General features: G+C 35.5%; 1 long non-coding RNA gene and 1 pseudogene across 4 annotated transcripts in view; one reads left to right on the plus strand and one right to left on the minus strand.

Moving 5' to 3' along the window:
- Positions 1–3,567: 3,567 nt before the first annotated feature.
- LOC149884194 (uncharacterized) overlaps positions 3,568–26,382 on the plus strand; it is a 29,590-nt pseudogene continuing 6,775 nt past the window's right edge. The window contains exons 1-2 of the transcript XR_016455891.1: positions 3,568–3,980; positions 4,057–4,431. The product of XR_016455891.1 is annotated as an uncharacterized LOC149884194 (transcript). The remainder of the gene's footprint in view (positions 3,981–4,056; positions 4,432–26,382) is intronic.
- On the minus strand, positions 3,717–5,153 carry LOC149884195 (uncharacterized). Of its 3 annotated transcripts, XR_016455883.1 has the most exons (5): positions 5,073–5,153; positions 4,667–4,777; positions 4,393–4,546; positions 4,214–4,289; positions 3,717–3,853 (listed from the first exon to the last, which is right to left on the minus strand). It is a non-coding gene; the product is annotated as an uncharacterized LOC149884195 (long non-coding RNA). The 3 variants fall into 3 exon arrangements; XR_016455885.1 differs by lacking the exon at positions 4,393–4,546 and having other exon boundaries at positions 3,718–3,853; positions 4,041–4,289; positions 4,667–4,815; positions 5,073–5,146; XR_016455884.1 differs by lacking the exon at positions 4,393–4,546 and having other exon boundaries at positions 3,718–3,853; positions 4,041–4,289; positions 4,667–5,140.

The following is a 26,382-nucleotide window of genomic DNA, read 5'->3' on the forward strand; positions in this document are numbered from 1 at the left end:
ATTAAAAGAATTTTTTAACAAGAAATTCTTTAAAAATTGAATTGAGCTAAATAAATTTCTTCCCAAATTAAAAAGATGGAAAACGAAATGAATGTTTGTTCTGAGGATTTGACAGAAGAGTATAAAAACGATCTGAAAAAAAGAGAGATAGAATTGCTGAAGAAAATATTAACGTTGACAGCAAAATTTTCGTAATTGAGCGAAGGGGCTAGCAGAGAAGAATTGATTGAAAGGTTTCATGATTTGGAGATAATGGAAGAAGAGTTTAAAGATTTGGATTTTCAATTGAGCATTATAAGAGAAGAGCTAACGGCCTTCGATGATAGCGGTGAGTTGGAAGAAGACGATGACGAGTCGGAAGATGAGTACGAGGAACAAAAAGAGATTAAGGGTTGAGTATTGCTTGAAATTTTTAAATCTGAAGAAATGAGAATGTGCAGTCCTGCTGCTTAAACGATTGCTTTTTTAAATTTTTTAACAAGACAAAAGTTAAAAAACTGAATTTGACTTGAATAAAATCTTGGCATATATAAAATGGTAAACAAAACAATGAAAGAATTAATCGCCAAAGAGCGAAAAATTGAAAATGGCTTTAAAAAAAATCTTTCCTATTTAAAAATGGAAAGTAAAACGTTAAAAGAATTGCGAGAAATCGCTAAAGGGCGAGCAATAAAATATTATTACAAGATGCGAAAAGCTAATCTCGTTGAAGCAATAAAAAACACGAGGCCTGTCATCGGTACGCGTCAAAGACCGGTATCTGCTCAAAGACCTGTCATTGCTCCGAAACCGTTCATAATTCCACCGAGACCTGAGCATGCTCCGAGAGATCTTATCATATGGAAGCCTCCTCTTGCTCCAAAACCAGTTCACTTGCAAAATCCTGTTATAGCTCCTGTTCCAATGCCAAGCAGCCACCTCATTGACGAGCCTGTTACCAATTCGTCGCCTGTGCTGGCTCCTGGTTTATTTTTAAGGTTGACGACTGCTGCTAGAAATGTTGTCTCTAACAGTTTCAACCTTGTGCTTGCATCAGAGGCGGTGAAGAAAACAGTGACAATTGTATTCAGCAAACCACAAATAAAATTTGAATTGACCGATCATGTAGTGGACCGCCTTGTTAAACAATTTTCTTATAGCCCTGAAGGAAATCATCAAGACGCCTCCGCCTTTTCAGAATTGGTAAGAGAGGCAGCGATAAAAGTCATGAGCGAAAACATAAATAAAAAAGTGCGAATTGTTTTGAAATGCGAAATGAAATGTGTAAGCATCATTACTGGTGATGAAACCATTCGAATTGTCCCTTTTTCATCCTACACTGAAATTGCTAGAGGCTACAGATTTGGAAGAGTCGTATGACACAGCGAAAGAAAAAATCCTGGAGAACATGACCAAGTACAATAAGATGGGCTTGAATAGCAGTGTCCGCCATTTTGAGAATGGACATTAACATGATTGATTATAATCCCCTAAGCGGTTCGCCATACATCGAGCTGGACCCGTTTGTGAAAAGAAAAAAGGCAATAGTCAATATGAACAACACGGACGACAATGAATGCTTTAAATGGTGTGTCATCAGGGCGTTGAACATGAAGGATAAAAACTGTGAAAGAATTGATAAAGAGCTCAAAGAAAAGTCAAAAAAGTTGTATTGGGAAGGAATTGAATTTCCAACCCCTCTTCCTCAAATTGGAAAGTTTGAGAAAAACAATGAAAACATTAGCGTTAACGTTTTTGGTTATGAAAATAAATCCTTTTATCCTTTGAGGATATCAAAGCATTACAAAAGAATAAAAAAAAATCGACTTGCTTCTCATTTCAGACGACAAGACCAACCATTACTGTCTAATTGAAAATTTTAGTCGATTTGCTTCCTCACAAACATCAAAAAGTAAACAAAAAAAAATATTATTGCAGAAATTGCTTGCAGGGATACAAATCTGAAGAAGCGCTTTCCAAGCATTGGACTTATTGTCAAGACCACAGCTCTGTCCCAATCGAACTTCCTCAAAAGAATTCGTTCATGAAATTTACCAACAAAAATAGGTCGATGAGAGATCCGTTTGTGGTATATGCCGACTTTGAAAGTTTCATCAAGCCGCTCAGCACGTGTGATACTGATAACTGCACCTCTGACCAATCCTACACCAAGCAGTACCAAAAGCACACTCCAAGCTCCTTCTGCTTCTTTATCAAAGGCCCTGATGAAACCGTTTTTAAAGAAAAGCCTGTTACGTTCACGGCAACAAGTGAAAATGACGACATCGCACAAAAATTTGTGGATATGCTTGAAAAAGACCTTGCAAAGATTTTCAACATGATTGATTTTAAAAAAGAGCTGGTCAGGACCCCTAAAAAACGAAAAGAATTTTAAAGCTGCAATAGTCTGTCACATTTGCGAGGAAGCTCTAGAAAATGACAAAGTGCGAGACCACTGCCACATCACTAGAAAGTACCGAGGAGCTGCTCACGTAAGTTGCAACTTGGAATATAAGATTCCTAAATTCATACCTATCATTTTCCACAATTTATCCGGTTACGATAGTAACTTGTTCATCAAGAAATTGACCGGTGGTAAACTGAAATGCATCCTCAACAACGAGGAAAAATACATCAGCTTTTCAAAAGCAATCAAAGTAAGAGAGTTTAAAGATAAAGAGGGTAAACTGCATGAAGTATGGCGAGAATTACGATTTATCGACAGCTTCAGATTCATGACCTCTAGTTTGGACATTTTGTCTAACAAGGACTACTAAAATAAGGGGACGCGAAACTTCAAACCGATGCTAAAACGACGATAGGGCCGATTGTAAATGGCGATGCTAGCTTGGTTTAACCACTGATCTCTGTAATAACTGGATAGCGCAACTCCGAGCAAAACTTCAAAACTTTTGACGCCAAAATCTCCATATTGGAGAGCCCCAAAAATTTAAATCCCATGAGCTTTACATTCTGTTTTTCGACTAATCGCTTTAAATACACAGTATCAGTTTTCAGCGTTCTGGGGCTTTCCAATATGGCGATTTTGGCGTGACTTTTGATATTAGAGATGCGCTATCCAGTCATTACAGAGATCAGTGGGTTTAACAAAGAAGTTATGAAAAACTTACATTAATCTAATTATATTCACAATTTAGATTACATTAAAGTGATATAAATTTATGTTACACATATAATGTATATATTTTTTTTTATCAATATCGTCTAAATCAAATATAAATTAATGCAATAAAAATATGGGAGATATTTACAACCTTCATCAAAAAAAACCTTTTTTTTTTTTTTAAAAAGGTTGTTAATATCTCCGCTATTTTTATTGAAAATTCTGGAGTTTTTTGGTTTTAAAGGAGTAAAGTTAAAAAATTGCATTAGAAATATGGGAGATATTTACAACCTTCATCAAAAAAAACTTTTTTTTTTTTGAAAAAGGTTGTTAATATCTCCCCTATTTTTATTGAAAAATCTGGAGTTTTTTTATTTTAAAGGAGTAAAGTTAAAAAATTGCATTAAGTAGTTTGTAATTTAAGTAATTTATTTTAAGTTATGAATCTATTAAATGTTACAAAATGCTACGTCGTATTTATAATAAATAGTAATGGTGTTACTATTATTAGTTATAATCATGCCAAGAAAATGTTCAATAGTTAATTGTAACACAAATTATTTAACATTGACTTCAGAAGAAAAGCTTCATGTTTACATATTTCCAAGTGACACACAAAAGTTACAATATTGGTTGTCATCTATTCCAAATGCATTTGAAAAAGTAACTTCAAATATGGGTGTGTGTGAAAAACACTGGCCACCAGGCTGCAAAATGCACAAGCCTCCTCGATCAAAGTTCTACCAAGATCTACAAATATAAATAAAATTTCTTTAACATCACGAAATGCAATACCTGATGAAATAGATGATTTCAATCAAATTGATTTAATTAGATTTTATGATGTTGAAATAATGCTGTCTGAAATAAAAGAAAGGTAACATTAATGATTTTTTCCTTGTTTTATGATATTTATTTGTTTTGATTTAAAGTTTACTTGTTATCTATTTTAGATATCCTCAATACTTTGCATTCATTGAAAATTCAAAAGTCATATTGTTTGATGTTTCTCGATCATGTCTGCCTGATACAATATTTTCTGTTGAATTTAATTGTTATTCACGTCAAGTTAATATTTATTGTAGGCATACAAAAGTTAACTGCTATGACCTGCTCAGCTTTTCACATTGTCTTAATCGATGGTCACAGCTGGAAGCTATTGTCAAAAGAGTTTGTACCTCTAGTCCTGAAATAAAAGATGAGATATTAAGTTTGATTAGTCAAATTGAAAATATATACAGTGACGCTTCTGAAGAAATTTCTTTCCTAATTGAACAACTACGCCTCACCACTCATTCTCCAAATGGACGTCGCTTTTCTACTTTGTGTATACGTCTGATGATGTGTATATATAGTCATAATTCCTCTGTCCTTCCGCGCCTCTTTCTGATTGGTCGATTCTAATCACGTGGTTGATGACGTCATTGCAAGTGGTTGATCTTCCTAAATAAAGATGTCATCAACCACGTGATTAGAATCGACCAATCAGAAAGAGGCGCGGAAGGATTAAGGAATTCAGACTATATATACAAATGCGGAAAGTTAACAATTAAATATTCTTACCAATGTTCCTTACTGGATTTGAACCCTCATCTGTCTGCGTGCGGCCTTCCAAAGTGAGCAAGTGTTTATCCTCTAGTCCACAGAACCAACATCGAGATGAGTGTTTTTTACCTTATTTAAAATAACACTGCAGTTTTCTCTAAAAAAAGCTGAAAAAAAAGAACATCCGAAACAGCATCCATTAAAAGAAAATAAAAGAAATATTAAACAGCGTTATATATAATATATATGCGCGTTAGTACACTAACGAAAAAAGACCGCGTTAAAAAACAGTAAAAAACACCGTAAAAAACGTAAAAAAACACCGTTATAAATGATCAAATTATATAACTAGTTCCCAGTCCTAAAATCAACAAAACCGCGCATTTTAAAAACAATGAAAAAATAAAACGAACAAGAAACTTACCTTCCTTCGACGCCATTTTGAATGTTGTATGTAGAAAATTTGAGCAGGGCTTCCGCGTCCGATCTCCGTTGGGGCTTTCGCCCAAATGAACGTTTATCGCATGCACGAGTATTTATAGCAATCGACGGCCCTTGAGTAAACAAACCTTTGCGGGGGGTAATCAACCGACCAATCAGAATGCAGAGAAAAGTAAACAAAGAAACGAATTGACCAATCAGAATCGAGCTTGTGTAAACAAAGATAATAAACCGGGGGTAAAAATATAATTTGCACGGGTGATTAAAGATAGAAGACGGGGGTAAAAGTGTGAAAAGAACGGTTTAAAAATATAATATAATTAACTATATGTTATACTTATTGTTTTGAGAATAATAAAAAAAAGAATGAGTGGAAGAAGATACATGCCTCCTTTTCATTTTCGTGGAAACGGACTGAGAAAAAAAAAAAGAGTTGCGAAGAGAAAACGGCAGAGAGGAGGAGGTGAAATAGCTAATAAGGCGATTGAAATTTTGTCTCCTCTCCCGTTGGCGTTTACTGAAAGTGCGAGCAGATACTTGGTAAAAAAGGCGCTTGATAAATTGTCACCTAGTAAAAAGAAGTTTGTGGTTATACCTAGTTCATCATCAACATCGCAATCGCAAAGTTATTATCGTTACGATGATTGAAAATCCTTTTAATAAGTTTAGAAGATGGTGGAGGAAAAAAATGGAAAAAAGACGCATCAAAAGAATAAAACCGATTCATTACGATTATTGGTTTATAAAGGATTAGTACATGTTTATTCTAATTGTTTATTCGATTTGTTCTTTTATAATAAATTCATTGAGTCTTTGCACACGTGCGAACAATGAGAAGTTGAATCGATCTTCGATTTGACTTGAAACACCCCAAAGAAATGCGCAACATCTTAAACGATCAACGAAATCGGTAATGTTTTTGGATGTTTTTAAAAAATTAGTCAACGCACTTTCGGTTTCCAATTGACCAATATTTACATCATGATCTATGCTTGCATCGTTTAACAGTGTGTTAATTACATCTAACGAGAGCTGATTTTCTTTGTTGTCGATCGACATTAGAAATGATGTCTGAATTTCCAAACAGTTTCCCATTCTTTACAGTTGTTGAGATCAAAACGAGCATAACAATGCTTGCATTTTTTTAAACAATACATCTAAAAACAACATTATGCACCGTTATAAAACGTAATTGTTATAATATATATGCAAGGTTGATAAACGAGTATGAACGAAATATGGAAAATACAGAGAGAAGAAGTTGTGTAAAACAATTTATCGATATAATAAAACAAAATAAAACAACAAGTTTGATTGCATTTTTTATAATTGTTTTTTTTGCTGTATATTTTGGAAAGGAAAAAACGCAACAGTTACTGTTTGCTCTCGACTGGATCGCAACAGTTACTCCCACTGCACCGAAAATTATCACACCGACTAAAAAAACGACTACTTTTTATCAGAGATAATAAAGTTATTTGTTGATTTGTTCATCGAATATGTAAAAATCAATCAATGATTCGCTATTATTGTCCATCTTGACGTGAGTTCGATTGTGCTTCTTTTCGCATACACCGCATATGGTAATATCGCAAATGTCGCATTTTTTACAACTTAATAATGATCTTTTCTCAATGTACATATCGCAAATGTAACAGAACTTGTATGGAATACCGAGCGTTTGGAATTGTTGAGCTTGTATTCTTTTTTTTAATTTTTTCCATCGTTTTAAATAAAGGATGGCGGATTGGTTACTTGATTTTAACAAAGACGTTAAAGTAGGAACATTCTCTGCACATCTTAACGAGACAAATTTGCTTTGTAATATGTATAACAAATCGAGCGTGTCTTTCACTCTTCTATCAACGAGCGTTTTGTGGTCTTCACCTTCTCTTTCGTAGTTGATGCATCTTACATCGACTTTAATCGTTGTCAAAAGATCTTGTATTTTATCTAATTTTTTGTTTGTTTTTTCTAATCTTTTCTCCATTTTTTTTTGTTGCTGAAAAAAAATGTATTTATGACATAATTGCTTTTATTAAATATAATTTTTTCAAAATAATGTTTCCAATAATTGGTTTATTTTATTAAAACGTTAAATATAACTTTTTCGAAATAATGTTTCCAATAATCTTTCCAAAATTTGTTGCAGCAGCATTTGCAACAACCGTTTTCTTCAACAACGTTTTTATCGACTTCGTTTTTGATTTTTCCGATTAACATTGTTTTCTCGAAAGCCTCTCGAATTTCTTCTTTTAATGATGACATTGTAAATTATTTTTGTTATCTGTAAAAAAATATGTATTTAATATATAAATCATGCAATAAAAATAACACAAAGATCTTTTCGTTCTATTTTTTCAAATATTTTAATCCATTCTTCAATTTCTTCTTGAGATAAATAATCGTTCATGCAATAACCTTTACGTTGCAACCAGCGTCTAATAACTTCGTAACATTTTTCGTACGATTTCTCGCGGTCGTTATCGTAATCGATATTATTGATAAGCGAGTTTTCCAGATGTAACTCTCTTCCTATTTTTTTCCAATCTCTTCCGACACGCGGAGAAATGGCGTTTGCGAACACTAAATAAGTGATTTTCATTTTTTTTGTTTAATTTGTCTGAAATAAAATAAAGATATAATTTAAAAATATGATAATTATGATGATATTGTTTTACAATGCGACTCTATATACGATCCTCCCTTATTATCATTTTGAACAACGTAAATAATCATTTTGATCAATGTAATCGTTGCAATCAATGTCATTAGTGTAATCAATGTCATCATCATTTTGAACAATGTAATTAAGTATGCGGTCAACAATGAATACTTTCTACAACAAATATTGATGCTGATCAAGATTGGTTGGTCTTTGTTCATTTTTTTTTTTGCTGAAATATAATATTATAATATTATAATATAATTATTGTAATTATTCTACAAAACATATTAATTTTAAATTAAAAAAATGTAATTAAAGAATAATATATTTGTTGAAATAAAAAATATCAAATCTTTCATCAAACATTCAATTTTGAACAATGTAAATGTTTGCTTTATATTTTAGGAACGGATTTATTTCAAGCGTATTTCAATCGTTTCATTTGTTCTTTTTTTTGCAATGTCTAACAGACGATCCAAGATGTTCTCGTCTATATCGGTATATTCTCCCTTATCGTCATTCTGAACAATGTAAACTTCCCCTACTAATACGTTCAAGATTGGATACTTTTGCAAATGAATGTTTTTATAAAGATAAGGATAACCTCCGTACATAGCCGTGTAATTTGGAGATAAAACAATGTATTCTTCCATTTCGGGAATTTTATCGACATCGATCAACGCTGGTTGGTCTTCTTCGCTCAATGGAAAATGGAGAATACGCACCATTATGTTATTTATACGCTAAAAAAAAAAAAACATCAAGATAAAAATTTACACAAACAAGGTTTATCATCAATAATCATCGTTTCTCCTTTGTCGTTTCGAAGCGCTGTACGACCGTGATTTCCGTAATAAGGCGGTGTTGTTTTGTCCACAACGTAAACGTCGTAGTCGTTTACGTTGTAGACAAAACGTCGTAGTCGTCGTAGTCGAGTGGTTTCGGCACGTTAAAAATGAGCGAAACCACTCGAGAAACATGGCGAAAGATCGAAGTGCTGTTCGTAGACGAGATCAGCATGCTAGATTCGGAGTATTTGGACAGTCTCAATCGTGCCGTGAAAAGAGCGAGAGAAAACGAACTGCCTAAAAAAAAATAAAATGAGAATCAAGAAAAAAGTGTTTGAAAATCGCGACGTGTTGAACAGGTTCGTGTACGAATCGAAAAACTCGTTTGAAGACGGAGACGTTTACAACGAAGCGGCCATCGTCGTCGCGACTGAAACGTTTTGCGAGATTGAGAAAAATGACCGATGAAGAGTTGAAGTCGACGAGAGAAAAAGACAAGGAGAGAAAACGCAAAAAAAAAAGAGTCGTTGACAAAAGAAGACCTCCTCGTTCGAAGAGAAAAGGACAAAGAAAGAAAAAAGTCTAAAAGGAAAAATTCGTCGTATCGCGGCGAAGAAAACGAGAGAGAGAAAAAACGCAAGCAACAACGAGACCTCGTCGTTCGAGAACGACAAAAAACCGAACAAAGTCGATGGGAAATCGAAGGACCTTGGCGACGCGGCGACAGTCAACAAGGTAGGAGCAGAAAAGCGACGAAACGGTTTTACAAGAGCGGCGCCGACGACGAATTCAACGCGTGGAGAAAAGAGCAAACGTTTTTGGACTATTCGCCGCTGTTCGGCGAAGGATTGTGTTTTTACGCGGCCGTGGTCGTTTCGCTGACGCTGAGCAAGCTGAACGTGGACTCGCTCGAGAAATGGAAAGAGTTTTTGTCGAAGCGTTACGACGGCGACGAGGAGGGCGACATTGAAGACGAAAACAAATTTTACGAGCTGCTGGAAGACGGACTGAGCGAACGACAGATCGAAACGCAGAGAGCGGCTTTGGAAAAATTGAAAAAGCCGTTCGTGACGATCGAACAGGCAAGCTCGATGTGCAAGGAGTTTGCGTGCGACGACTATTTCGTCAATCACAACGTTCAAGTGTGGACGTACCGCGAAAAAAACAATAACGCGGTCTACTACATAAAAAACTATAAGAGGAAACCCGTCAGAAAAACGAGAGCCTTTGTCAAGTGCCTTTTCGAAAGCCGAAAGACGTTGCCGGAGGAGCTGAACAAGCACAAAAAGTTTTTGACGCGAGAGGAACGAGAAGCGGCCAACGTTCGTTTGCAAAACAGACAGACGCTAAAAATCTTTTTGAGAGAACAAGAAGAAGAAGAAGAAGAAGAAGGCTCAATGCACGCTTGCTCCATGTTGACGCTCGAACACTGCTTTTACTACGAAAAAGCGCAATCCCGTTTGCAAAAGATGCAGCAGTGCGACAAGTGCGCTCTGTTTTTCAGCCATCTAAAAAATCACTCGCCGACGTGCGAAGGGTTTTACAGCAGGACGCAGTTTGCGTTTTCGAAACGCAATTTCTACGGCGAAAACAAGTCTTTTTTGGGCAGCAGTCGAGTCGCTCCGCCGTTTTTCATGACGTTTGACACCGAGACCGAACTGGTGAAGAGCGAACGAGAAAAAACGACGCCCGCCACTCGAGAGCTGGGTTCGCAAAAGTATTTCTGTCACACGTTCTCGCTGTATTGCACGCACCCTCCTCTAGCTCGAGCGCTGTTTGGCGAACGACGCACCGCCGTGACTTGGTACTACGAAAACACCGCCGAGAGCATATCTCGCTGTCCGTTGAGCAAGCTGCCGATCGAAATGAACCATCCTTGGCTGAGAGCCGAACGTCGTGTCGTCTACGAAGAGTGTCGCGACGAAAAGGGCGGCGACTTTTCCGATCTGAGATGCTTCGACATGCTGACCATCTCCAAGAGCGTGCAGCGCTACAAGCTGGACGTGTTGAAACCGCTTCACACCGAGCTGAGAATCTCGCCCGAAGAACGACGAGCGCTGTGGAACGACGAAAAGCTCAACAAACGTTGCACGGTGTGTCGACAAGAGTTGGACTTGGGCGTGCGACGAAAGAAATCTCCCCTGTTTGCATGCTCCGGATCCGGGGCGGCGGGGGCGGCAGGACCCCCCTCGTCAGAGTCGCTTCGCGACTCTGACGAGGAGCCTCCATGGCTGCGCGAGCTGCAGCAAGAATCGCCCGCTCCCAAAAGAGAAAACGTCAGGCGGTGGTTGTTCATTGCATCACGCGACTCGACATGACGAACGATCTGGCGGCGAGCACGCAAAAATGGCTGGTGGGCAAAGACTACGACGACGCGAAAGAGCTTTTGTTCGAACCGGCGCGACTGTACCGTTGCTTGTGCGCGTTGGAAGAATGCTTCGTCGAAAAACCCGATGCCACGGACTGAGAGGCGTTTGCTACCGAGCTGTTTGACGCGGACGAGAACGAAACGTTGCGTCTGCTGATACCGTTTTACGAACGAATGACGAGCGAACGAATGACGGTGCCGTCGAGCCCGTCTTTTTCGTCGTCTCTGTTAAAATTTGTCTACGACAATTTGAAAAAGAGACCGCATCCGTGGATCGACATGGTCAGAGCGTACGGTTGCTCGCGTCCCGAATACGACGTTTTTTTCAACATGATGCTGAGCAAAGCGTATCGAGTGTGCGGAAAAAAGACGGGAACGAAAGAAGTGTTGGCCGTCGAACGAACGAGAAAAGCGTTCCTCGCGCAGAACGACAAGCTGGTGTCGATGTTTACGGATCACGTGGTGGTAGATCACTGTCATTGGACCGGAAAAGTGATCGGTTTGGCGCACAACACTTGCAACATGACCGGCGGAGCTCGAATCGAAGTCGATCCCGTCATCAACGTGTACGCCCACAATTCGTGGTTCGACAACCAAGTGTTGAATTTGAGCTGTTCGTTCGGAAAATGCTTCAGCTTTTTCAAAAATTCGAAAAAAGAAGAAGAAGAAACAACGGCCGGCGGTGGCGGCGGCGACGAGGACAAAGAAGAGTTGAATTACAAAGAAACGGTGCGACACGTGTCGTTGGAAGAAAAGCTGTTTACAATCGCCAAGAGCGCTTCCAAAATTGCGCTTTACACGTTTGACGGCAACGTTCGAGTGTTGGACAGTTTGAAAATATTGAACCAGTCTTTGGATTCGGCCACGTCCATGCTCGGCGAAGATTTGCAACGGACGGTGAGAGAAAACATGATGGAGTTTTTGAAAGAAGAAAACTTGCGTCCTTCGCGCGACGACGACGACGACAACAACGACGAAGCCGAGCTGAGCGCTTTGTTGAACAAAAAAACGCTGTTTCCGTATCAGCAGATCAACGACGAAGGTTTGGATTGCGAGTACGAGGCGTGTCCTTCGTTGGAAGTGTTTGCCGAAAACCACTTGAGCAAATCGAAATCGAAAGAAGAAGAAATGAAGAGACTCGAGCCGGCCTACGCGAACGTGGTGCGAATAAGGAATCTTTTGAAGATGAAAACGCTGAGACCGCTGTTGAAAGTGTACGCCGCCATGGACACGACGAGCTTGGGCGCCGTGCTCATCGATTTCGACAACAAGATGTTCAAAAACACCGGCTATCGCATGATGAAGGTGGTGTCGATTTTCAAGTTTGCCAGTCTGTTCGATTCGGTCGACAGCGGAATTTCCATTAGTTTTCCTCAGACGTTGGAACATCACGAGCTGATCGAAAAAAGGCTCAAAGGCGGCATGGCTACCAACGGCGTGTGCAAGTACGCCGCCGATACGGACGATTTTCCCATCGCATCGAACGAATCGGAGGAGTTGAAGGGCTATCGACAGTGCATAAAAATGTACGACGAAAATGGACAATACGCGCGTGCGCAGTTGCAACCTCTTTTGTTTCAAATGGGCGACGTGGACTATTCGTGTCGCACGCTGCAAGACGTGTTGGAAAAGTACGGCGATTTTTCGCGAAACGGATTCGGAAAAACGTGTTTGGTCTACGCCGAGGTGGAAATGAGCAAAGAGCATCAAGACAAGATGGGCGGCTATTCGCCCATGATCGAAAAACGTCAAGCCGTGGCGGAAGAGTTGAGCCCGTACGAAATTGAAAGAACGAGAAAAAAGCTGAAAAACGGAAGCTACGCTCTGCCTTTGAACGTGACGCCCAAGTTGGTTTTTCGTTTGTCGGCTCACGACACGGTCGAATATTTGCCGTGCTTGTTGGACTTGATCGAGCTGTGGGGTTGTCGAATAAACAAAATCTACTGCGCGGTGCCGTGTTGGTCGTACTCATTGGCGAGAAACATGGTCAAAAACAACATTGCTCGCAGACAAGAAGCTCTTTTGCAAGGCGACAAAATCACCGCCGAAAATTGCAAGCTGTGCACCAACGAACATTACGGTTGGCTTTGTCAAGACGCCGCCAAACACAAGAGCAGCGTGCACGTGAACCATCAAGAAAAGGCGTTGCGACAAACCGTCCAACGCGCGAGAAGAACGATCGAAATGTTGTGCGACGAAGAAGGACTGTCGTTGAACGTCGTCTTGGACATGATCGATCCTCGATTTTTGTTTTTGTATTTGGACGGCGGCGGTGAACTGATTCGCGTGCCGGTGGAACGCTACACGTTGGACACGTTTGCTCATCACGTGCGTTTAGACGGCACCTACGCGACTCCGGGTTATACCTACGACGTTTACTTTAAAGAGTACCTGAGAGAGTGTCTGCTTTGCGACAGCAAATCGATCGTTTGTTTCGCGCCGAACAACGCTCGAGAAGGCAACAAAGACGACGACGACGAAGAAAAGCACGTGTTGGAATGGCTGTTTGCCGACGAACAAAATTTGAGCGAGTGCGTTTTTTTGGTCGTTCGCGACAAGCGAACGATTGAGAAGCTCGTTGGACGATCCTCGTCAACAAGAAGTTCACATTCCCGTGGACGGCAAAAGCGAATGCGATTTTGATTATTCTAGCATGAGCGTGTCCAAAAAACTCGTTTCTTTTCAAACATTTCCGTACGTCAAGGTCAAAGATCGCAATCAACATTTTTATTTAAAATCGTGTTATAACAAACCCCCGGAATCAAACATGAGTCAAGCCCCCGTTACAGAAACGTGCGATCGAATAAAGATCGACGACGAATCGAAAGAAATTCTTTCACAACAACAACAATAACAACAACGACAACAGCAACGGGAGAAGAAAAAACTGAGAAAAAGAACAAAACTTATCAAACGTGTCGATGTTTTGCTCAAAAAAATAAAACGTCGATTCGACAGTGATGATGATGATGATGATGACGACGACGAATAACTCGTTAATTAAACAAGAAGAAGAAGAACAACAACAACAACAAGAATGGCTCACCGAAGTGAAATCGAGATTTTGCTGGCAAACATGATAAACCATTACAATCCCGTTCAGTTTGGAAAATGCGAACTGTTAAGCGACGAAGAAAAACGCATGTTTGCCAAATGTTTCAAGGAATGCGTTACACCCCTGTTGAAAAACTTTATCAAAACGTGTTTGTATCCTTACGCGGACGAATAGAAGAGAACGCGAATAAATTTTTGGAAGAATTTAACGCGCGCATAGGACTTTTAACGCACGGAACATTTGCCGTTTTTGCACGTTTCATCATGTTTATCGCGATGGGTTGCGTTTTAAATTCGAGAGTAAAAGAGGTGCATATATACCTGGAAGAATTTTTTCGTTTGTTCGAAATCGATTCGCAAGAACGAGAAAACGATTACATAAAAATTGTTTTTAAAAGTTTGGCTATTCCCCACAATTTAGACTTACTCGTCAAGCCCAAGTTATACACGACTCGACAAACATGACGTTGTCTAACGTGCACGAACTGATCGAAAAATGGAAAACGAATATCAAAAGCAAACTTTTCACTCTGGGCAGTCGACGAGAAAAAATATATCGTTATTTGACCGATGCGAAACAAAAAAAAAACGATGCGGATGAAAAACTGCTCGAACGATTGCGTGATGTACAAAGAAATCAAAACGAATTCGATTCCGTCAAAGAAATGATCAAAGCGTGGTCGACGACAAAAAAGGTGCGAACCAAAACGGACTTTGACAAAAGCAAAGCACCGAGAAAACCGTATTCTTAAGAAACGGACATGGACAGATACAACGAACCGAGAACGTATTTTCATGCGGACTTGGCAGACATGAGAATATTCAACGTCGACAGAAGAATATTCAGACCCAAATACTGTTTGGTCATAATTGACGGCGTTTCGAGAAAAATTTACTTGCGAAGTTGTGCGAACAAAAAATCGCCAACGATGACAAAGGCTTTTGAAAGCATGTTTGACGGCATCGAACGAGCGTTTCAAAAACGCGTTCATCTGCAAACAGATAAAGGGGGTGAATTTTTCAATTCTTCTTTTAAAAAATGGTGCAAAGAAAACGACGTTGTTCATTTTTCGAGCAAAGCGGGACACGCGTATCGAGCGGAAAGAGCTATTTACACTTTAAAAACCCTTGTCAAACGTTTAAAAATGAGCGATCAACTTACTGTAAAAAAAAATTGGGACGTTTATATTGAAAAATTGCAAGACGTCATCAATTCCACTCCTTGCTCGTATAGCGGTTTTACTCCTGTTCAGTTGGACGCAAACACAGACGAAGCCAAAGTTTTAAGAATGAAAGATCGATTGGCGGCGCAAAAAAAAAGAAAAGCTCAATGGAAATGTAACAACGTGGGAAGAGTGGCGAACGAAAAGAATTTGAAGATTTTGAAGCCATGGCCTGTCGGAACGTTATGTTATCGAAGACAACCTAAACTTCTAGATCAAGACACGTTTAGCAAACCTTCTACGAGAACCGAATCCTATTGGAATAGAAACGACGTTTACAAAATTCTCAAAGTGATGGCAACCAAAAGTCAGTTGCACAATTTTTACGCGCCCACGCATCGTTATTTTATCGAACATGCGATAAACAAATCGAAATTTATCGTTCGGAGAGAAGATTTATACCCCATCAAATTGAACGATGAAGACCGTTATTTTGACAATTACGACGATTATCAAAAAAACTATTTAAATCGCATCTCGCTTTAAAAAAAAAAAAACGAGATTGCGAATTGCAACACACGTTTATGTCTTTACACATATCGTCAAAGAGATGAGTGTTTTTTTCTACAAATGTTAACTTTTTTTTGTTTTTTTTCAAATGATATCCGCTCCAAACATATAAAACGTGATAATTTAAATCTTCCTCGATTTTGTCGCTCGTCTTTATCGCAATCTCGTAATAACGCTCGTATTTACTTTTACTCACTATTCTCGCTCTGAAAAACACGTCGGTAATGTCGTGTTTAGAAAGCGCTTCGATTTTTGTTCGAGTCAATCTGGTATCAAATATTTCCATTATTCGTCAATTTCCATCGGTTTTTCTTCGTTTTGTATATCGAGTTGTTCGATGATTTCATCTACTTTCATAGGTTCCTCAATTTTTGTTTATGTTTACTAAATAAAAAAAGAATTTTTTATTTTATTCATTACAACTTTGCATAATGTCAAACAAATCTTTAAAATATAACGATTGGTTTTCAATGTTCTCTTTGTTCTTTTGTTCCTCTTTTTTTTTTCATTTTCAATAACGCTTTCCAAAGTCGTTCCCATTGCATTTTAGAATCACAACAAACTTCAATCGCGTTGCTTTGGATCATTTCATAAGCTATATCTCCGTTTTATAGATTCCTCTCCGTCATATAGCCTCCGCTCCACACTTTCATCGCTTCCAATTGAACGTGATTTGTTATTTCTTTCTCAGTCCAACGATATTTTTCTTTGTTCGTCGTTCTTGCCATGTTTTGAAGTTTTTTAAAATCATCTCTGCTTATTATTTTTGCTTTTTCGAGCAAATCTTTAATGTTGTAACGCGACATGATGAAAATCTTTTTTCTTGTCATTTTCTTTGCGTCGTCGTCATGACGATCTTCCATTTTTAATAGTTACTATAAAAAAAATTGACGTGTTTTTTATTTAAACATTTTTTAAAATTCTATATATAGAGTCTTAAACAAATCGTCCATTTTTAATAGTTGCTATAAAAAAAAATTGACGTGTTTTTATATAAACATATTTTTAAATTTAAACAAATCGTCCATACAAAGTTGTCATAAATAATAATGGTATAACATCAGTTCTAAAGACGGACAATGCAAAATTTCTCCGCCATCGACATGCCCGCCGCAGTGACCAAATTTAAAAGGTGATGTAATATTTTTAACGTTTGGAACTCCAAACCTTTCAATATTAAAGGAATATATTTGGAGTTTGTCGCAAAATCTTTTTTCAATAGTTCCACCCTTATAAAACACTACATCGTACTTAGAAATATATTGCGATATAAATGCCGCCACATCTTCGCAACGAACGATTTTTAAATTTCGATTCAATCTCGGATAAAACGGCAGTTTGTGTACGAAGTTGCAACAATAATGAAACGCGTTTTTAAATTTCGTTGGCATTTTCTCGTAATCAACGCACAGCACCGAGTGAACGTTAATCATGCATTCAAAAGGATCGAACATTCGTGTGAGGGAGATTTCTCGAATGGATGTATGGTTGTCGTTTACTGGAACTGCTTCAATATCCATTAACCACCATCGTCTTTGAACAACTTAAAAGAAAAAAAGAAAATTTACTAGTTTGTTTTTTTTGTGAGCACCCACTTTACGATTTTCTTTCCGACTCTGTTTAATCTTCGATTCATGACGTTGTCAGTATATTTAGAATTGGTCTTTCGTTTGCAAAATTTTAATTTTTTACAATACATCTTTCTTTTTAAAAAATTTTTCTTTCTCCATTTTTTTGCAATCTTCGCAGCAGGTTCAGAAGAAACGATTCGAAAATCAATTTCATCGTCGCTCGGTCTCGATATAAACGGGTTTTTTTTATATTTTATGATTGCCATTTTATTTCATTTAAATAAATAAGTCATATATATATATTTCATAACAATTGTACACAACGATTACTTTCATCAAAAAATAAACGCTCACCTTTTACAATTGCACCCATTTCATTGGTGATGTAACGGCTGTCATTTGTCATTTTTTTTAAAGCTAATTTTTTGTTATTTATACTAAAAAATAAAGAACGTTGTTAAACACAGCAACATGGCAACGAACAAAAGTTTAGAAGATTATTTCACTTCAGAACCAGCGTTTAACGGTTATTATTTGGGCGTTTATGCGTTAGATCAAATCGAAAATGCATTCGATTATCGTCGTTTATCAAAAAGTTTTAAAGAAAAAGGATGTTTTTTCATTTATAACAGCGATCCATCATACAAAGAAGGCGAACACTAGCGTTTGCTTATGAGAATAGACAAAGATCACTTGTTTTGTTTTGACAGCTTTGGCAAAAAAAGTTTTAACGAACAAATTCCTTTATCGTTTTTAACCTGTAACGTCATTTTTGAAAATGCAAGTTTAACAAACACAAACTCGTTTATCGATAGTCTGTCGGTCAATTATAACGAAATCGACACTACCATCCATGATTTGAATAAAAATTTACATTCAAACACGCAATTTTATTATTTTTCGCAATTTGTGAAACACTAATCAAACGAAAATAACATTCAAAATCTTACCATTTCTTATAATCGTTTGCCTTATCAACAAAACAACACCGTTTTGTGCGGAGGGTGGTGCGCTTATTTCGCTTCGCTGTTATTCCATCATTTTGAACAAATCAAATCAAATTTCGAACTGACCTATTTTAAACACATTTTCGCTTCGCATTTTCAGGAAAACAATATGTTCGACCAACGATTAATCTTCGAGTTTCGTAATTTCATTAAAAACGTCTTCTTAAAATACTGCGACGAAACGGCTAAACAAGCTTTTTTACACGACATGGAAAATAATAATAACGATGATGCGCTACTTACTTACTCGCCAACACAACCTTCTTTCGATTTAAATCCAATCCGTATTTTTAAAAACGAAGTTAACATTTTGCAACAAAACGAAAACAAAGCTATATTAAAACATTTTGATTGGTTGAGAACTGATGAAAACACGCAAAATGCAACGTTTCTACACGAAAACGATCTTAACAAGTTACCTTTCTATTGGTTGAACGATTCTATCACGACTTTGAAAGAAAAAGAAAAAATGCTTTCGTTACAAAAAAGATTGCCGGACTTAGCCAGAGAAAAAAATATAAGTAAAGAAGATCAACAGTTATTAGATATAATGTAATTATTTACATTTTTTCATTATTCTGTTCTCTTTCTTCAACACAAAACAGTTCTTTTTTAATTTTGCAATATTTGTTTTGTTTTTTTCATTTTTGTCTATTAAGTCCTCGTTTTCACAAAGTAATTCGGTGATTTCATTGTTCAACATCAATCTTTCTCTTTTTAACACTTTGATTTTTTTTTTTTAATCGATGTATTTTTCGTACCATTTTATCTCCGCTGAGTAATGTATTCATATTTTTTTTTAATTGCTAAAAAAAAAATAACATGTAAATAAAAATTTATATTAGTAAACTCAAATTATATAATATATTATATATCAGTAAACTCAAATTGTCGCCAATCAAAATTCATTCTCCAATCATGCTCTTCTTTACATAATTCACCGTCGCACAGATTTTTTTTACAACAGAAACACTTTTTTAAAACATTATTGTTTTTTAACCATAATTCTTCACAAATGTCACATTGTAAAATATCATCGGTCAGTTGTTTAATTATATTTCGATAACGTTCAAGAGTTTTTTTTCCTTCTTTAACAAACTTTTCAATTTTTTCATCAATTTCTTTTTCGTTTTGCATTTTTTTTATATTATATTTTAAAAAAAAATTCATTTCTTACATTTTATATCAATATCGCAAAAACAAAATATGTCTAAACACGAGCAATGTTTTCAATGTTATTCATGGTGAGATCACATTTTTCTTTCCTTCGTTTCGAAACAATTTCATCAACTAAAAAAAAAAATACCTTATTAAATATTGAATACGTAATATAATTCTTTATTTGTGTAATTAAAAAAACTCTTACTTTTTTATGAACATTTCCATTCTTGATTATTTTGAACATTTCCATTCTTGATTATAAATTTCATATCTTTTTTCCATGTTTCAAAATTTAACACAAAATCATTAATAGCATTCAAATACGTTTCAAATTTACCTTTAACTTCTTTCATTTTTCTTTTTAAATCTTCACCCTGTTCGTGTACCGTTATGACTTTGTTTAACATCTTATTAAAAGACTATTTCTTCACAACTTTTATTTTTTTCATCTGATAACGTTTCCAAGTATTCTTCGGTAGGCCATTCTTTCATTTCTTTATCATCCAAACGTTGTACGTCTTGTTCGTATTGTTCTACTTCGTTTTTAAAAATCGTATATTCATCCATCTTCTATCATGTTGTTGGTAAACTATTTCACCTTATTTATACGTTTCTTATGTTTATTCACCTGTTTTTTCGGTTTCTTTTTTCGGTTTCTTTTTATCAAAACAAAGATTATATATTATGCACTCTTTTTGTTTGTTCCTATTCAACAACAATCACATGTTTGATTCACCTGTTTTGTATTTTGCGCTCTTTTTATTTGTTCCATATCAACAACACTCACTTTATTTAATCACCTGTTTTTTGTTAAAAAAAAAATAAATTTTCGATTTTTTGCTTTAATTTGCAACAGAATCAACATGACTCTCGTTTGTTATACATCGTTTTTAGAAAAGTTTATGAGTGAGATAAATGAAATGCCTTTATTAAATAACAACATCACTGTGAAATTGAATTCTGAAATGAAAGTAGAAAGAATGGAAAAAGCGTTTTCGTTAACTGTGAGAGCTGACACAATACTATGGTGGGCAGAAGAAAAACTAGAGAAGTTAGTTGAAAAAACAAAACGTTTAACAGAATTAATTAATAGCGGTTGGCATGATGAAGAAAACCATTTGAAAAAGTATTCTGAAAAACAAGCTCGCTACTTGGATTTTATTCATCAGTTGAGAAATGGTATGTTTTTACAAGATCAAAAAACTATATTTAATTTTCATGTGTCTTCATTTTCAATGAAATACGCTGCTGTTTTAAAAAATGAACAACACAAAAAAAGAAAACTTGTTAATTAATTAATTTATTAAAAAATAGAAATTACATTGTTTATTCTTTATTTTTTTCAATTATTGTTTTTACTCCTTGTCCAACACCACTCGCTGCTGCTTTGGCTGTCGCTATTGCAATCGTTCCGGCTTTAGCTGCTAGCGCTGCTTTCGTGGCAATGGCAGCAGCTGCCGCGACTTTACTTGCTATGGCTGCTTTAGCTGCAATAGCAGCTATAATCGGTGCGATGAGAAAAGGTAAACCTCCTCTTTGCTTATTATACCTTCTTCGTTTTTTTCTTCGTTCGTATCGTTTTCTTTTTTGAAACGTTTTTTTTTTTCGCGAATTGCATATCATCGTATTATAGCAATTGGCTTCTTCGTGCTACTGCCCAATCTAATGCTTTTTTTCCGTTCGTCGAAGATAAGAATTGATCACCAGCAATTTTTCCCAATCGAATTAATTTTTGAATTTTTTCTCCTCTTCCTCGTTGTTTTTTGCTTTTACGATTTTTTCGTTGTTTTTTGCTTTTATGATTTTTACGTCGATAAACCATTTTATTAACATTTTTAAAAAATTTGTTTCTTTATATAGAAAATTGACGTAAAATTTAACTAGCTTTTAACGAATTGGGTGAACATGTTATTTCTTCGTGAAGACCCGTTCCATTTTGAATATATTCTGTTGGAACATAAACACCAACAGTAACTTGACCTGTAAAATTTTCTTTGAATTTTATCGTAATTTGAAAAGCGCTACTTCCTGTCATAATTTGAGGTGGTGCATTTTGAACAGAATTATAATCACTTGTCATGTCAAACACCAACGGTTGATCATAATTAATGCTCGCATCAAAATAATCACCCACACTTGTGATAAAAGTATCATTTTCAGTATCGAATGCCGAAATAAAGTTGTCTATGTTTGATGTCGAGCAAATACCGCCATTATGCCAACTTGCGTACATGCGATATATTTGACAACGAGTCAAAAAATCGCTCATATCGAATTGAATCACATCACCCGCATTGCTATCATAACTTCGTCTACAATTTGAAAACAACACTTGTGATACAACAGATGTTGATATGTCGCGCACTGTTATGCAGTTTTTATTTTGATGTTCTAACTGATCTTTACGGTAACATGAAACAATAATAGTGTTTCCCAACCAATTGGAAACTTTATTATTTCCCATGTCAATTGTAAACTCATTTCTATTATTTACCACATTATCAATTGTCTCCAAATGTTGCATGCGAAACAGAGTATAAGGTTTATCAGGATTAGCCATCATCAGTGAAGTTTTCTCCACAACCAATGTTGGATTAATTTTGTGATTATATTTAAACAAACGAGGATCCTCCATCTTTAATCCGACATTAGATAAACTAGCAATTTGCGTATTAGTAATTGGAAATATATGCTCCAACAATTTATCGTATTTATTTTCTAAATAAAATTCTAAAGCGAATTTCTTTCTTCCAACGTAATCTTCAATTTCGAATATTTCATTCAATAACTTTAAAGGAATAAAAAATTTCAAACCATTTCCACACACTTTTTCATTATATCGATTGGCAAGAATTGTCTGATAATTAGGAGCCTCGCCACCGATAGCACGTATATTAGCAGTTGTCGCTTTACTTTCAACTAAAGTTGGATGTTTCGCATAAAACTCTGTATGCGACATACTTCCAAATCCAACACAACCCATTTGATGATCTAAGTTTTTCTCACGATACGTTTTTTTATAATTTTTTTTATAGGTCAACGCTTTCATACGTGATAAAAATTCAGATGGAACAAAATTATTACTACAATGTTCTTGATTTTTTGCCAAATTCGTAAACAATTTAATTCCTTTTATCCAATAAAAAATAAAATCCTCACGAAGACAAAATCTTTTCATTAAGGCCTCATCATCATGTCCAGCAGTCATGTTAAAATAAGTATTATCATTCACGTTTTTTAATATTCGCAATTTAAATGCAAGACACAACTCACTCAACTTTAGATGTTCTGCTGCTTGCCATTCGAAACGTAACTTAATATCTCGAGTTGTATTGTTGTTTGGATAAATTACTTGTGTTGTGGATTTGATTATTTCTTCTTGCACACCACTTGTATTAAAACCCGTCCATTTTTCGCTCAACCTTTCCTGCACTTCTTTAGATAATTTTCCCGAAAGAGCTTGTTTCAATAAATCACCTTCTTCTTTCGTGCTGATCAAGCTTTCTTCGAGAGTCGCTGGATTATCGTTAGGACTATAACGATCTTCTAAATTTTTTTTTCGTAACTTACTTTCTGTAGCTTCAAAAGCAGGCATTTTTTTTGTAATGATATATTTCAATCAATTATATAATAAATTACACAAAAAATTTACATTAATTAGAATCGCTTTCCGATTCACTTTTAAACACGTCTTTTTTCTGTTTTTTAACGTCTTTCAAAGCTTTTTTATACCCTTTTTATAACCATTCTTTTTTTCGACTCTTTTCAGGTCTTTTTTCAGGTCTTTTACAAACAACGGTTCGTAATGCATACGCTCGACACATACCTTCCACGTTCACAGCTTCAACAGTTTCCAAACACACATTACATAAAATATTCTTTCGATTTTTCTTTCTTTTATCTTGGTCTTCTTCTTCTTCACTCTCTTCTTCACTTTTTACTTCATTTTTTCGTTTCGTTTTTCTTTTTTTCGTCTTTTCATCATCGTCATTTCTTTCTTTCTTCAACTGATCCAATTTATTCTTCATTTCTTCCAACCTTTCATTCAATTCTTTTTTACTTTCATCTTTTATTTGTTGAAAATAAACACCTAATTGTTTAAACTTTTGATTATTCGTATCTGCAAGTTGACGAATTTCATCTTGATAAGAAATTCTTTGAAAAGGAAACTTGTTATTAACATTTAATCTATTCGAATACGCTTTTATGTGACTCATTATTAACGTTTTACTTGAACATCCACAATAAATACCGGATTAAAATAGTCATCTTCAAAAATTAACGGTTCATTATTTGAATTCAAAAACGTGCATTTAATTTTTTGAAACGACGTTATTTGTTTAAAAACAAACGTTCTCAATGCGCCATCAATTTGTGGTTCCATATTATTCAACAGTATATGAGTAAAACCATTTCTTTCATTCTCTCTAAAATCGTTCATATCAAAAGAACAAGTAATATTTTCTACCGCTTTATTGTTTAAAAATACCAACGGACACGATGCATTTTCAAATTGAACGTGAAAAGTTCAATCATTTTCATGAGGAAAATTCAAAACGTCAGTTGTCATGAACAAAATTTGACTTATTAAACATTCCACTTGTTTTTCACCATATCGTTTCAAACATTCGTCTATTGATTCACTTCCTACTTCTAAAAACAAAGGATTCCTTTCATTAACTTTTTTCTTCACCCAATCTTCATGTAAAATAAAAACGTTTTTCAAAAAAACGGCGTCCATTGTAGTACGAATATTGGATCAATGTCATACTTAAATATCAACTTTTCATTCTTCGAATTTAAAAAAGCACAACTAAATGATGAAAAATCAACCGTATCTCTAACAATAAAATAACGCATCTGTCCTTCTAAAACAGGTTGATGATTAGCTATTAAAGAAACATTAGTTCTTTTTTCTCCTTTATTCGCATAACGATTCAAATCAAACAATGCTACTACATGTTCTACTTTAATGTTATCGATATACACATCACATTTTTCAGCCATATTAAAAGTTACATGTACCCAACGATCGTCTTCAGATGGAAAATTTTCTGCTTCCGTTGGAAAAAAATAAATAAATGTTAACGCACATCGATAATACTTTTTATTACTATTTTTTTTGTTGAATCTCATTAACAACTGAATCAGACATTCTTAATGTAAAAGGATTACTCTCATATTGTAAACTATAATCATCACGATGGATAATCATTGTTTCAAACACATATGACACTTTCTTGTTCTTATTTCTCTCCTCTCTTGGCTGATACAGGATCAAATGTACACCTCGGATTGGATAACTTTCTTTCCAATTATCAATAATAGAACCATCATATCTTCTTTGCACAAGCGGTTGTTGATATATATCAGTACAATAAAACTTCAATTGTTGAATGGCATTATCAGTTAGCAAATTTTTTTGCGGTTGAGTCCAACGAAAATAATTCGTTTTATTCTTAGTGGGAATTTCTTTTTTCCATAGCCCCAAACACACTAAGGGCAATTTCACAGACGAAGAATAGCTTTTTTTCACCTGTTCACAACATATCCACACTTCCAAATTAGTTTTTTTATCGTTAAGATACGGTTTAAATTTCACAGATTTAAAATCGCCATTTAACAACGACGTATAGTAATCGTTATATTTTAATGAATATTTAAAATTTCCCACGGGATTTTGTAAAAATTGAATCACATTACACACCGTACTTTTATCAATCGTTTCAAAGGAAAAATCATCGTAAAACGGAGGACACCATTTTAAATTATCTTTCTCACTCCATTTAGTTGTCCATTGTTCTTTACACATTATTTTCAAATATATATTATTCTTATAATCTTCAAAACCTAATCCGTTTAACGGTATAGTGGTTTCATTTCCGTCCATCGATAAACCTTGTTTAAAATAATCAAATATTTGAGGTGAACGAATAGGAAATATGTTCTGTTAAGTTTGAAACCACGGTATCGATAAATAACTTACAAGAGTATCTTCAATACCTGAAACCTCCATATAAGAACAATCACTTCTGTTCGTATCTCTATTATTTTTCAATCTAATACACGACATTCCAAATAAAAAATCTTGTGCGCGAGGAGGAATACATGGCAAATATTTCCAATCCTTCTTATCCGGATATAACTAATGCTGCCAATTTTGTAATATACTTTCAATTTCGGTTTGTTTGTCTTTAATTCGTTCGTTTTCATCACCATACAAATATTCGTACATCGTTTGAACTGAAATACATTCGTTCGGTATTCCGCTACCATGTCCATCTTGTATAATATTTCCATAATTCGACCAATAAAACATATCGCTTAAATGTTTATTTTTATTAAACTTATAATAATATTTTACACCCGAAGGATACATAGCTCTTTGAAAAATTCCTTCAAACAAACTCGCGAATGGCGTTGGAACAAAGATCGGATAAGAATAACCTGTTTTGGAATCTTCACCAAAAACATGTCCCACATTCGAAACACGAACTGTAATGGTAATTTCTTCTATATCACCACTTTTTCGTCGCGGATTATTTCGAGGTTCAATACGAATTGAAAATAAATAAGTAAATTTTCTTCGCGCAGGATCGATCATATCTAAAACAGTATTATCATGGGGATTATTATCATGTTCCACAAAAAACAAAAACGGTAAATTATGATATTCTAACGGATTTCTCAAAACATATTTTCCATTTTCAAACTTTTCATAACCTTGTCTTGCAAAATTATGCAAATTATCATACGCACTTATATTAACATCGTATTGAAAATCAAGATATTGTTGAAACGGAAATTCTTTATATATTGCGGCTTGAGAATGAGTCGGAATAAACCCAAAGTTCATCACGCTTTTCACTGTCTCAGTTAAAGGACTCGGTAACGGATTCGGTAAAGGAAAATAATACTGCATCTTTGAATTTATTTGCTTCAC

The sequence above is a fragment of the Hydra viridissima genome, unplaced genomic scaffold (assembly GCF_058129835.1).
Source record: "Hydra viridissima isolate aposymbiotic clone 2 unplaced genomic scaffold, HvirCarnegie_v1 scaffold_9, whole genome shotgun sequence".
NCBI lineage: Eukaryota > Metazoa > Cnidaria > Hydrozoa > Anthoathecata > Hydridae > Hydra > Hydra viridissima.